Raw genomic sequence first — 13,169 nt, 5'->3', positions numbered from 1 at the left:
TGGAAAATCCCATGGACGGAGGAGCCTGGTAGGCTGCAGTCCAGGGGGTCACTAAGAGTCGGACACGACTGAGCGACTTCACTTTCACTTTTCACTTCCATGCATTGGAGAAGGAAATGGCAACCCACTCCAGTGTTCTTGCCTGGAGAATCCCAGGGACGGGGGAGCCTGGTGGGCTGCCATCTATAGGATCGCACAGAGTCGGACACGACTGAAGCGACTTAGCAGTAAAGAAAAGAAAGTGAAAGTGAAGTCTCTCAGTCGTGTCTGACTCTTGTGACCCCGTGGACTGCAGCCCGCCAGGCTCCTCTGTCCATGGGATTCTCCAGGCAAGAATACTGGAGTGGGTTGCCATCTTCTTATCCAGGGGATCTTCCTGACCCAGGGATCAAACCCAGGTCTCCCGCACTGCAGGCGGACTCTTTACCGTCTGAGCCGCCAGGGGTTCCTAGGCACAGCCACAGGCTTCCAGTAAAGGTTGACCAGTGAACATGGAGAACAGTGATGAGACTCTTCCCTTAGGATGATGACGATGGAAATGTCAAAGGCAGGAGAGGGTAGGAATCTGTAATTCCATGCTTGCCCTTCTCCAGACTGAACGCTCTAGAAGAGGGCTGAGCAAGCTGTGGGTGGGACCAGGTCAGGCCGCCGCCTGCCTGTGTAAGTGCAGTTTAGTGGGGACGGGGCACACGCACTCATTTAGGTGTTGTGTGCACATGTGCTCTCTCACTGCACCCAGAGTGGGCAGCTGCCTGTGCAACCATCATTTACTATTTGGCCCTGTGCCCAAAACTTCGCCAACCTCTGTTCTAGAGGAAAGTTTGCATACCGCTTCACTGTAATAATAGCTGTGGTTATCTTTATGTGCCAGAGTTACAGAGGAGCTTTAATGCATCTTAATATTCTGCAGTACTCATATTTTCTACAAAGAACATATATTATTTTTACAATCGGTAAAACAATAAAAGTTATTAAAAACCAGATTGAGTGCCCCTCTAATTCTTTTTTCTAAGCGTTTTATACTTTTTTCAGGGAAAAACTTGTTAATCAGAGCAATTTTCCTTGTGTGCTTTGGAGAACGTAGGAAGACAGCCCTAAAACCTACAGAAGAAATCTCGGTTTCTCTCATTTCCTACTCCAGTTGGAGAATGTCTTTCTGTTATTTTATGAGTCTGGCTTGTGATTCAGGGTTCAGAAAATCAAGCTGAACACTTCCGTGAAGCTTGGATTCCAGTAGATGTACGCCTGTACTGACTGTGTCCATGGTCAGTATCGTGATGAGGACACAGGTTACTATCGGGGCTTCCCTGGCGGCTCAGTCGGTAAAGAACCCGCCTGCGATGCAGGGACCGGGGCTTGATCCCTGGGTTGGGAGGATTCCCTGGAGAAGGAACTAGCAACCCACTCCAGTATTCTTACCTGGAGGATGCCATGGACAGAGGAGCCCAGTGGGCTACAGTTCATGGGGTCACAAGAGTCAGATACGACTTAACAACTAAGTCACCACCACTGGCTGCTATCTAGTAGTCTTCTGATGGGGACTTATTTTCTATGTTTTAGTAACAATTATTAATAGTAAGTAAAACTACATAACATAGACACAACTCTTTTTTGTTTGTTTTTGGTATGTTGTTCATGGTTGTCCTTTTTACTTATTTTTTTCGCTGTTGAGATACAACTCTTAATAGCGATTGCAGATTTTTTTTTTTAAAGTGTTAGCAAATGACTTTCATTAAAACGGAGAATGCATAACCCAGATCTTCAATCATCCGGTGAAAAGAACAGGTCCAGCTTCTCAGTTAGACACCACTCCTCTTCCTCTTCCTTTCTTTTCAAGAACTTTCAAAATAATCGAAGTAAATGATTATTGTGGAAAGTTTCTGCTTATAATTCTCATTAGATGTAAGCTCTGTGAAAACAGGAATAACTGTATTGTTCATGACTGTGTTCTGGCATTGAGAATTACAAGAAGCACAGAGAAAGTGCTGATAATAAATCTTTCTTGAAAGGATGACTGTAAAAGAAGTAGATAAGAAAAGACAGGTCCCCCAGGAAAGCGGTCTTTTGCAAAACAGCTTTGTTGATTATAAGAAAGATAAACACTTGAAAAACAATTAGAAAATTAAGAAAAGTAGAAAAAAGGACAAAAACTCACTGTTTTCTCAAAGTTGAAACTATCATCATTTTGTTGCGTTGCTTAATTTTAATGCGAAGTTAACCAGGTCATGGCTTTATGAGCAGGTGTGTGTGTGCAACCAGCTCTTTGTGACCCCACGGACTGCAGCCCACAAGGCTCCTCTGTTCTTGGAATTTTCCAGGCAAAAATGCTGGAGTAGGTTGCCATTTCCGACTCCACGCGACTTCCTGACCCAGAGATGGAACCCGTGTCTCTTGTGTCTCTGCATCTCCTGCACTGACAGTGGATTCTTTACCACTGCACCAGCTGGGAAGCCCTGTATATACACGTAGGAAAGGGAAGACAGTTTATATACGTATTTACACATTTATATATACATATAAGTATGACTATACATATGAATGTATATTCATCGGATCAGATCAGTCACTCAGTCGTGTCCGACTCTTTGCGACCCCATGAATCGCAGCACGCCAGGCCTCCCTGTCCATCACCAACTCCCAGAGTTCACTGAGACTCACGTCCATCGAGTCAGCGATGCCATCCAGCCATCTCATCCTCTGCCGTCCCCTTTTCCTCCTGCCCCCAATCCCTCCCAGCATCAGAGTCTTTTCCAATGAGTCAACTCTTTGCATGAGGTGGCCAAAGTACTGGAGTCTCAGCTTTAGCATCATTCCTTCCGAAGAAATCCCAGGGCTGATCTCCTTCAGAATGGACTTATATACATATAAATACATATATAATATATACAAACAAATAAATTATATATAGTCTTCCTTTTAAAATTAATCTTGCACTGTAAGAATTTTCCATGCAATTTCAAGTTCTTTATAAACATTCATTTTAATGATTAGATAATAAATTGCATGGAATTGCATCCTTTCCTTAATAATTTCCACTGTCTTTGCTTTTGCAACTATGAACAGTGCTGCCATCCCTTTGTGCATTTAGCCGTTTTTCACAGAAAGCACGTAATAGGTGGTAGATCAGCCCAGAGAACCTCAGTTATGTCTCAGTAACCCCTCCGATCTCTGTGCTTACAATAACAGTGGTTTATTTCTTGCTCACACTATAAATCCACTATAAAAATGAGAATTAAAAAAATCATAAAAATGTAGTCCTCTTCAATTCAACAAATATTTGTGGAGTGCCTGTTATCATAAGGCCCACTGCTGGCTCTGAATATAGATGAAAAGATTTTCTGATGAGTCACAGACAAATGAAAGCTGAGAACTCTATTTTCATAGCATGCTGCACTACAGCAGAAAACGAAAATCAATGGAGGTGAAAGATCATTTTTCTAGCCCGGTCATTTGTACGCCACATTGGTATTGTTTCAGATATGAGTCTCTTTTGCTGTCTGCCTCTTAAAAACTCTCCTTTGTGTATAAAGGTCAACCTGGTATGGCCTTATGCCTCACGCTTGAGCAGACTTGCTGCCAGCCACTAGGATCACCAGCCTTGGGTTTTGCAACAGCTTCATGCTCCCATGACCTCAAAAGCTGGTGTGAAATTTTCCAAACAAAACACACTTTAATTTACCAAAAATAATGATGTAAAATTCAAAAGGCTCTTTACACCAATAATCCGAATCCTAGAAACTGTCCTAAGAAAATATCCCACCAAAGGAAGGAATGATATACGTATGAAGGTCTTTACTGTAGATGTTTATTATCACAGCAAATAACAACAGGTGAATTATGACATACTAGACTGAATATCATGCATCAGTAAACACTCTTAAGCATGAAATTTCTATAGACACTTGTGATTTAAGGTAAAAATAGGAAATTGGTGATTTACGCTTATGATTTAAGGTAGAAAAAGAGAAGGCAATAAAATTCCATCTATGTCAAATAGTTATGTCTGAAATATGAATACATTAAAACAAAGACTAGTAGGAAACATGGCAAATGAAACGGCTGGTTTGTTAGGGGACAGGAATTTTGCATTATTTTTAAAGATTTTATATTTCTGTTGCTTTTAATATTTGACACAATAAAGCATTTTTAACAAATACATAAAAACCATTTACGGGAGGAACCCTGTATCAAATTACTGTTTATGAAAATCAGAAATAAAGCCTTAGGCAGGTAACTAGTATTGTGCTTGCTGGGATGTTGGTTTGCAGCTCTTCTGGAAACATCTTATCAGTTCTGTCTTTGTCTCATATGCCCTTGTTACTCATTACTGAGAAAGTGCATTATTTAGATAATTGGGGGCGGGGGGAGGGATAGAGCCGTTTTGAGAAAGAACACCCCTTATGTGATTTTTTTTTTTTTTTTGCTATCACTTCGCAGAACTCAGGAAATGAATAGAGCTGAATACTGAGGGACACTCCTACCTGAAGTACGTAGGCCTGTGTAACATGACATTTTCCGGAACTGAATATACCGGTCTTCCCTTTTGCTTGGGACACGGCACACAGGAGACGTTCAACAAATTGCTGACGGAATGCAAAGGAGAGGAAATTCCATCATGCAGGTGAAACCCGAGGGAGAGCGGAGCTGAGCTCTGGGTCGTGCAGAGCCCGGAAGTGGGAGGTGGGAAGGGCGATGGGGACCCCAGGAGCCTCGGGGAGGGCACAGGGCATCATGCCATCTCCATGGAGATCGTCAAGAGGCACTGGTCAGCAAGAGCCGACCCCCGCTGTAGGAGGTGAAATGCGATGCTCTGGGGTCTTGCTGCACGTCTTCACACCCTGCTGACGCAAGGTGGAAGGAGCTGGCCAATGACAGCCACCAAAGAGATGCTGGATCCCTGTAAGTCATGTCTGCATATCGCGTTCTTTTATGTACTTCTGTATTTACGGCCGCTCAGGGTCTTCCTTCTCGCACGCGGGCTTTCTCCAGTTGCGGCGAGCCGGGCTCTCCGTTTCAGAGCTCTGCGTGGGGCACCCCGCCTGGCTTCTCTTGCAGAGCACGGGCGGGCTGTAGGCGCGCAGGCTTCAGCATGTGGAGCGCATGGACTTAGTTGCCCCGCGCAGCTACACGGGATCTTCCCGAACCAGGGATCGAACTCCTGTCCTCTGCATTGGCAGGCGGATTCTTAATCTCTGGACCACCAGAGAAGTCCAGCCTATCACATTCGCTATTGGAAGCTTTCTCAGGCTGGGATGCTGAAGGCACAGGCTCCTAGAACCACTATTTATCCTTGAATCAAACACTCCTTGGAAGCGTTCCTGTGCTTTGCCGGTTTGAATCCACAGCATAGCAAGAAGGCCAAGGACTTTATTGCCTTCGCAATTCCTGCTGTTGTGGTTGGTTTGTTAGTTTTGGGTGTTTTAGGTTTCTCCGGAGCCGATCCAGTTTAGTCACTTGGTAAGCAGGCAAGTCACACATCATCGCAGCAGGAACCTTCCAGATGGTACTGGTGGCACCAGTCTGGGCAGCCAGTGGCTGCCGGCCCCCGCAGCCCCTTGGCTGTGCTCAGACAGTGCGGTGGCTTCTGACAGAGGCCCCCGCTGAGCCGCTTCTCTGTGCTGAGCCTGCAGGCGGCATGGACGCCCACAGGCTGGTCAGGGGCCAGGACGAGCCCTGGGGGGACAATCAGCATATTCTCTGGGCAGTGCTACTTGATGGACTTGCCCCGGAGGCCCTGGTGCGACTGCCCGGGCCGACCTGCTGTGGGAGGCGCTGGCTCAGGAGCCCAGCCCGCGTGGCCGGCCCAGCTGCTCTGGCCCTCTCTCCATATGGATGTTTGTTTGTTTTTGTTTTGCTGTGCTTGGTTGCAAATTTAGCTGAAATACATTTATCCCTTGGGTCACTGTGAAGTTTCAATTCCCTTTGCAAAACATTTTGAGGTTCTCAGAAGAGATGAGAGAGTATATTTGTTCGACCTGGATAATGAATTAGACTTGGGCTTTCTCTTCTGCGTAGCTAGGAGGCAAGACACTCTCTTTTCGTAGTGCAGTGAAGTCCCGAAATGCTGACAGAGTGACCGCCTGACCTGCATTCTCGGTTTTCAGTTTACTTCTTAGGGTCTTCCCCCTCCCTTCTTTACTTTTGACTTTTTATTTTATGTTGGAGTACAGCCAGTTAGCAACGCTGTGAAGTTTTCAGGTACACAGCAGAGCGACTCAGCCATACACACGCGAGCATCCATTCTCCCCGAAACTCCCCTCCCAGCCAGGCTGCTACATAACATTGAGCAGGGTGCTTCTCAAAATCTTTGATGAGGACATTTTAAAACAAAAATCAGACAAGAGAACCTCAAAACTTTGTTATTTAAGTTATCTGATGTTTCTTTTGCCAAAGATTTAAAAGACGCAAAGATGTCAGAAAACTGTGGGAAATGAAGCTTCTGATGCCAGCTTTCAGGAAGAACACTCTGAGTGGTTTTCAATCATCTGCTGTAATAAATGATTAATTTCCCCATTAAATTACATTAAAGGGATTAAAAATGTTACGACCCTCCTTTTATATCCAATTGTTATGAGTCACTTGTATAATGGTGTGTCATGAGGAATAAAAATGGACCAGGCAGTTAAATAAACTATGCCCCAGCAGAAGGCGGGGCTTCCCTGATATCTCAGTTGGTAAAGAATCCACTTGCAATTTGGATGACCTGGGTTCCATCCCTGGGCTGGGAAGATCCCCTGGAGAAGGGAATGGCAACCCACTCCATCACTCTGGCTTGGAGGATTCCATGGACTGTATAGTCCACGGGGTCGCAAAGAGTCGGTCACGACGTTCACTTTCCTGACAATCTTGATTCTGGCTTGTGCATATCTATCTCCAAATGTCCTCTGTTTATAAGGACACTAATCATTCTAGACTAGGGCCCCATCCTAATGCAGGATCCCATCTTAACTCATTACATCCTCAATGGCCCTATTTCCAAAATAGGTCACGTTTTGAGGTTAGAACCTAGAGGGGGTAAGGACTTCAGCATGGGAATCTTAGGGAGACAAATTCAGCCCATAGCGCTCATCCCGGTGGGCCTCTCCCTAATGCCTGTCTGCAGCTCAGGCTGCCCTTCCTGAAGTTACGGGTCAGTTGCCACGTCTGTCAGGCTTCTCCATTCAGATCATGAGACTGAGACTCCTCCCTGGTCCTCACACCCCTGGAAGAGGAAAATCTCCCCGTGGGGAAGCCCGGGCCTAAGGGAGCGACCCCACAGCTGGTTTGCGTTTGTGTCCTCCTTGTTCTCTTTTCTCCTCCCTTCGCTTACGAGGGCCTTGACTTGCTCTCCCTCCCAATCTCCTTTCAAGAACGGATCTGGGATTTATTCACATAAAAGAAATAATGCACAGGATCACGGGATCTTAGTGTTGGGTTCCACGGTTCACCTAGTTTAAAACCCTTCACAAATGACCTTGATGCTTCAGAAAACAAAGCCTCAAGTCCAATGAATGGATGTCCCTTGTGGAATTCGGGGTCCTGGTGATCAAGAAGGACTTTTTTTTGGAGGGTTGGAGTGGGGGGAGGCTGATTATGAGGATTCTGAAGTCACACCCATGAGGTCAACTCATCCTGCCTTGGTTAGTTAGGGCTAGCTTTGGGTTTTCATGTCTGCGATTCAAACAGCATCATCCTTGGAGGTGGAGCTTCTGGAGGAAGGTGGCTAGGTAGGCGAGAATCTCAGAACCATCTGGAAGGCTGCATGGAATGGTCCCCACCCCCACAGCCCAACACACTGATTCTGATACTCTCTGCCCTTGAGGGGAGTGACCATGTAGGACCCCTCAGCTGTGCCGGAAGGAGCCAAGCGCCGAAATCCTGCGCGGGGAGGTCAGCACGCTGGGGACACTTAGCCCCTCCTCCTCCTCGGTCAGGGAGAGGTGTTCACAGTGATCACTGATGTAGCTGGGCTACTGTCTGCCGTACTTGTCACTGTTTTCTGTTTGTGACCCTTCTGCTTTGTTCCTACCTTTATCATCCACTCTTTCTTCCTTTTCAGGTTTTAACCGATCATTTCATACGCTTTCATTTCCTCTTTCTTAGCGTATCAGTTATCCTTTCTTCTCTTCATTTTTCCTCCCCCTTCTGATATTCCCATTATGCCACATCTTTTGTAGTTGTCCTTGGATATTTTTTTTTAGGTCTTTGTTCTCCTTTTGGTTCTAGAGGCTTCTGTTGACATATCCTCTATCCTCTAGCTCAGAGACTCTTTCCACAGCCATGTCCAGTCTACTAATAAGATCGCCGAAGGCACAATTTTCTGTTAGGAAATTTCTCTAGCATTTCTTTTTGGTTCTTTCCCAGGATGTCCATCTCTCGTGGACACTGCCCACCTGCTCCTGTGTGCCGTTCACTTTGCCCATTAGAACCCTCAGCACGTTCATCATAGTTTAAAACTTCCAGTCTGATTATCCCAACATACCTATCATATCTGATTCGGATACTTGGCCTCTATCGTCACATTTTTGGGGTTTTGGGGGGCATACTTTATTTTTTCTTGATAGCCAGATATGATGTACTGGATCAAAGGAACTGATGTTAACACATTTTTTTTTTTTTTGGCCACACCACACAGCTTGGGAGATCTTAGTTTCCCCCAATCAGGGATCGAACCTGGGGCTCCGGCAGTGAGAGCACTGAGTCCCAACCACTGGACCACCTGAGAATTCCCTGAACAGGCTTTAGGAATGTGGTGGTGGGCGGAGGGGAAGCTATGGTCTCCGGTCCTACAATTAGGTCTCCATCTTCAGTGAGCCTGTGTCTCTAGACCAAACCTCACACTTTTTCCCTCCCCACTTAAGTGGGTCAGGGTGACCAGAGTGGGCCAGGGTATTTCCCTGCCCTAGGTCAGCTGGTCAGGCTCTGGTTAGCTAGTTTCCCCTGAAGGCAGTCCTGTTAAGAACAGACAGTTCTGGTGTATTACAGAATTGTTCCTTTTTCCCTTCCCCTGGCTGGAAGTAGGAGGAGGCCATTCAACCTCCTGAAGGTAAGACTCACAGTATTGTGGGGACCCCTCCTCTACCCTACATGACTGGGTCTCTCTGGAATTTTTACATTCAAAGTTGTCCACACTGAGCCTCCAGCAATTTATCAATTACAGTCAGGCTTCCCTACCAGAGTAAGGATGGGGTATGCAGGTCTGTGCTTACATCCTGGGACGAGGATACCCAGAGGGAAATTGTGGAAGAACACTCTTTAACCCACCTCATTGACCTGCTTCTCAACCCCATGTGCTTTCCTTTTAATAACTTGTCCCCTAATTTTTAAAGTAATACATAGTCATTGCACAAAACTTTGGACAGACCAGAAAAGTATATTTTAAATTGCTATGATCCCTTTCTTTACCCAGAGATCTCTACTGCTAACATTTCTATATATTTTATTCTGATTTTCTCCTGTGTATCTGTGTAGATAGACAGATGGTAGATAAATGTAAAGAGTTGATATTGCAGATTACAGTTTCATGTCCTGCTTTTTCCAAATGCTGTTTATCTCCCCATGTCACTCTTTAAAAAAAAAAAAATTTACTTATTTGGGTGCACCAGATCTTAATTGTGACACGAGAACTCTTACTTAGCACGTGAGGTCTAGTTCCTTGACCAGGGATTGAACCTGGGCCCTCTGTATTGGGAGCATGGAATCTTAGCCACTGGACCACCAGGGATGTCCCTCCCTGGTCACTCTTATGCGCCTCATATGCAATGGCTGCTTCATTGAACACTATTTGGATTTTCCACAATTTTATTACCTGGCCCTTGTTTGGGAACTTTAGGTTTGATTTGTAATTTGGGGCATAAATATTTGATAATGTTTGATTATTTCCTTTGCTTAGTGTTCTCAAAGTGGAATTGCTGGGTTGAAGGGCATGGGCACTTGAAAAGATCTGACGACGACTAATTCATTTCCAGAGAGCTTGTGCTTGTGTCCTTTCCACATCCCGGTGTGGTCTTACGCTTTATTACAACTGCCCAATGTCTGACGTTCGTGGGGGAAGAGGCCACTGTGCTGCTGGGGAGGAGCTGGGGACTTCCCAGCACTTTTGCTGCAGTGCGATGGTGTCCATCAGCCTACTGCTCTTTTATTCAAATGCTCTGTTTTTCCCACTGATGCTGGAGAAGGCCGGTGAGCACGTGTGCAAGAAGGCAGAGAAGAGAGCATCGCCAGAAATCAGTTACCTAATTTTTTTTTTCTCCAAAACAAATCCAATCCATAACAGGAAGGAGACGGGAAGGAGGAGATGAAAAGAACCAAAGTGCTTGTTAGCTGCTCACGTGTCCTCTCTCTCAACAAATCAAGAAATATAAGCTGCGGGAGGCAGGTGTACTATCAACAGAACCATCAGTTCGTGAACCAGGAAACTGAGTGATGTTGGTAGAATGTTGGCCAAATCAACACCCAGATTAACCCCGAGGCAGCGTCTGGAAAAATCACTGTTTGCAGAACCCATAGCTGCCCCTGAATGACCTGGGAAACTGCCTGTGGCTCACCCCTCCTTCCTAATCCCTTGTTTCATTAAGGTGTTTTTCCTTTTTAAATCTTTTGGCTGTGCTACCAGGCACATGGGAACTTAGGTCCCTGACCAGGGATTGAACTGTGCTTCCTGCATTAGCAGCGTGAAGTCTTAACCACTGGACCAACAAGAAGCCCACCTCATTAAGTGTTTACTTAATGAGACATTTTAGAACTGTGAAAAGCTGTACCCACAATCCAGCTTGTTAAACAGAATAGAGCCTTTTGCTCAATATTACACCCTCCTCTTCATATGTTCATATCCCCGAACCTAGAAATAACAATTATTCATAATTTAGTGTCCATGATTCCATTTATATTTTACTATGTATATTTGTATCCCTAAACAAAATATAGCATTTCTTCCCATGTTTTCTTGTTTAAAACTTTTATAAGAATACTGAATGCTTCCTTCTGCGACTTGTTTTTCTCCACATGCTGCCCATGAAACTTATTCACGTTGAACACGTAGCTCAAGATCACTCACCTTTGCTGCCAACACCCTATGTATGTGCACAGCATTTATCCACTTTCTAAAGGTGAGTATTTAGGAGGTTTCCCATTTTTTGTTATTAAAAACAATGATGCTACGTACATTCTTATACACAATCTTGTGTACATTTCTTCAGGTGTCTATTTAGCTGTGGTCAAAAGTACTTCACAGCATTCAGTCCAGATCAGTCACTCAGTCGTGTCTGACTCCTTGCGACCCCATGGACTGCAGCACGCCAGGCTTCCCCGTCCATCACGAACTCCAGGAGTTTACTCAAACTCATGCCCATCGAGTTGGTGATGCCATCCAACCATGTCATCCTCTGCCGTTCCCCTTCTCCTCCTGCCCTCAATCTTTCCCAGCAACAAGGTCTTTTCCAACAAATCAGTTCTTCACATCAGGTGGCCAAAGTATTGGAACTTCAGCTTCAGCATCAGTCCTTCCAATGAACACCCAGGACTGATCTCCTTTAGGATGGACTGGTTGGATCTCCTTGAAGTCCAAGGGACTATCAAGAGTCTTCTCCAGGGTGTGGAGAAAAGGGAACCCTCTTACACTGTTGGTGGGAATGCAAACTAGTACAGCCACTATGGAGAACAGTGTGGAGATTCCTTTAAAAACTGGAAATAGAACTGCCTTATGACCCAGCAATCTCACTGCTGGACATACACACTGAGGAAACCAGAATTGAAAGAGACACGTGTACCCCAATGTTCATCGCAGCACTGTTTATAATAGCCAGGACATGGAAGCAACCTAGATGTCCATCAGCAGATGAATGGATAAGAAAGCTGTGGTACATATACACAATGGAGTATTACTCAGCCATTAAAAAGAATACATTTGAATCAGTTCTAATGAGGTGGATGAAACTGGAGCCTATTATACAGAGTGAAGTAAGCTAGAAAGAAAAACACCAATACAGTATACTAATGCATATATATGGAATTTAGAAAGATGGTAACGATAACCCTATATTCGAGACAGCAAAAGAGACACAGATGTATAGAACAGTCTTTTGGACTCTGTGGGAGAGAGCGAGGGTGGGATGATTTGGGAGAATGGCATTGAAACATGTATAATATCATATGTGAAACAAATCGCCAGTCCAGGTTCAATGCATGAGACAGGATGCTTGGGGCTGGTGCACTGGGATGACCCAGAGGGATGGTATGGGGAGGGAGGTGGGAGCGGGGTTCAGGATGGGGAATATGTGTACACCTGTGGCGGATTCATGTTGATGTATGGCAAAACCAATACAATATTGTAAAGTAATTAGCTTCCAATTAAAATAAATATTTATATTTTTAAAAAAAAGAGTCTTCTCCAACACCACAGTTCACAAGCATCAATTCTTCGGCGCTCAGCTTTCTTTATAGTCCGACTCTCAGCATGGCATTAACTTTTCTAAATATTTCCCATTTGCTCTTCAAAAGAGCTGTGTCTTCCAGTCCCCCTGCCCCACGGCCTCATCAGCTCAGTAGTTAACGTGACAGGGTCTGTGCCTGTCCCTGGCGACTGGTGTTACTATCTTTGCACGTGGTTGTGGGCCATTGGTGCTGCCTCTGTGAGCCGCTTTCTGTTCTCACTTTAATTTTCAGGCTGCCTGCCCCATTGTGAATGTCCAAACTGGGCAGCGTGAGCGTGCTCGACCCTGCAGTGGAGGAAGGGGGCAGCATTGGGCAGAGAGGCTGGCTTGCCTGGATGGTGGAAAAGACCATTCCTCAGCCCTCAGCAGATGGAACCACCACACGACTCCACCCCTGGGGTGGTCTGGAGCCCAGGGAAATCTCCCAAGCCATGTATTCCAGGAGAGACTCCACAGAGCCAAGCCACTTGAGCTCCCCCAGTGAATCAGTTCAGGGCTCTTTACTACAAGCACCGGAAACCAGTTCTAGCTAATTTAATCCAAAATGGAGTGTATTAACAGGGTGCCAACATCATTCAGAAGGTTAGAGAACCAGGCTTGGACATGGATTTTTATATTAACACCTATATACATACATACGCACATATATATGTGCTCAGTCGCTCAGCTGTGTCCAACTCTTTGCAGCACTATGGACAATAGCCCGCCAGGCTCCTCTGTTGGCAAGAATACTGGAGTGGGTTGCCATGCCCTCCACAT

General features: G+C 45.4%; 1 long non-coding RNA gene across 1 annotated transcript; it reads left to right on the top strand.

Annotated features, from left to right (window-relative positions):
• The first annotated feature begins 4,414 nt into the window (after positions 1 to 4,414).
• LOC147346409 (uncharacterized) lies at positions 4,415 to 12,267 on the top strand. The gene is made up of 3 exons (XR_015153609.1): positions 4,415 to 4,899; positions 11,021 to 11,087; positions 11,178 to 12,267. It is a non-coding gene; the product is annotated as an uncharacterized LOC147346409 (long non-coding RNA).
• Positions 12,268 to 13,169: the final 902 nt, after the last annotated feature.

The sequence above is a fragment of the Bos grunniens genome, chromosome 24 (assembly GCF_055505025.1).
Source record: "Bos grunniens cultivar Pamir isolate PY7600 chromosome 24, Bosgru_T2T1.0, whole genome shotgun sequence".
Lineage (NCBI taxonomy): Eukaryota > Metazoa > Chordata > Mammalia > Artiodactyla > Bovidae > Bos > Bos grunniens.
Note: the sequence above shows the minus strand (reverse complement) of the source record. Positions and strands in the feature narration are given on the sequence as shown.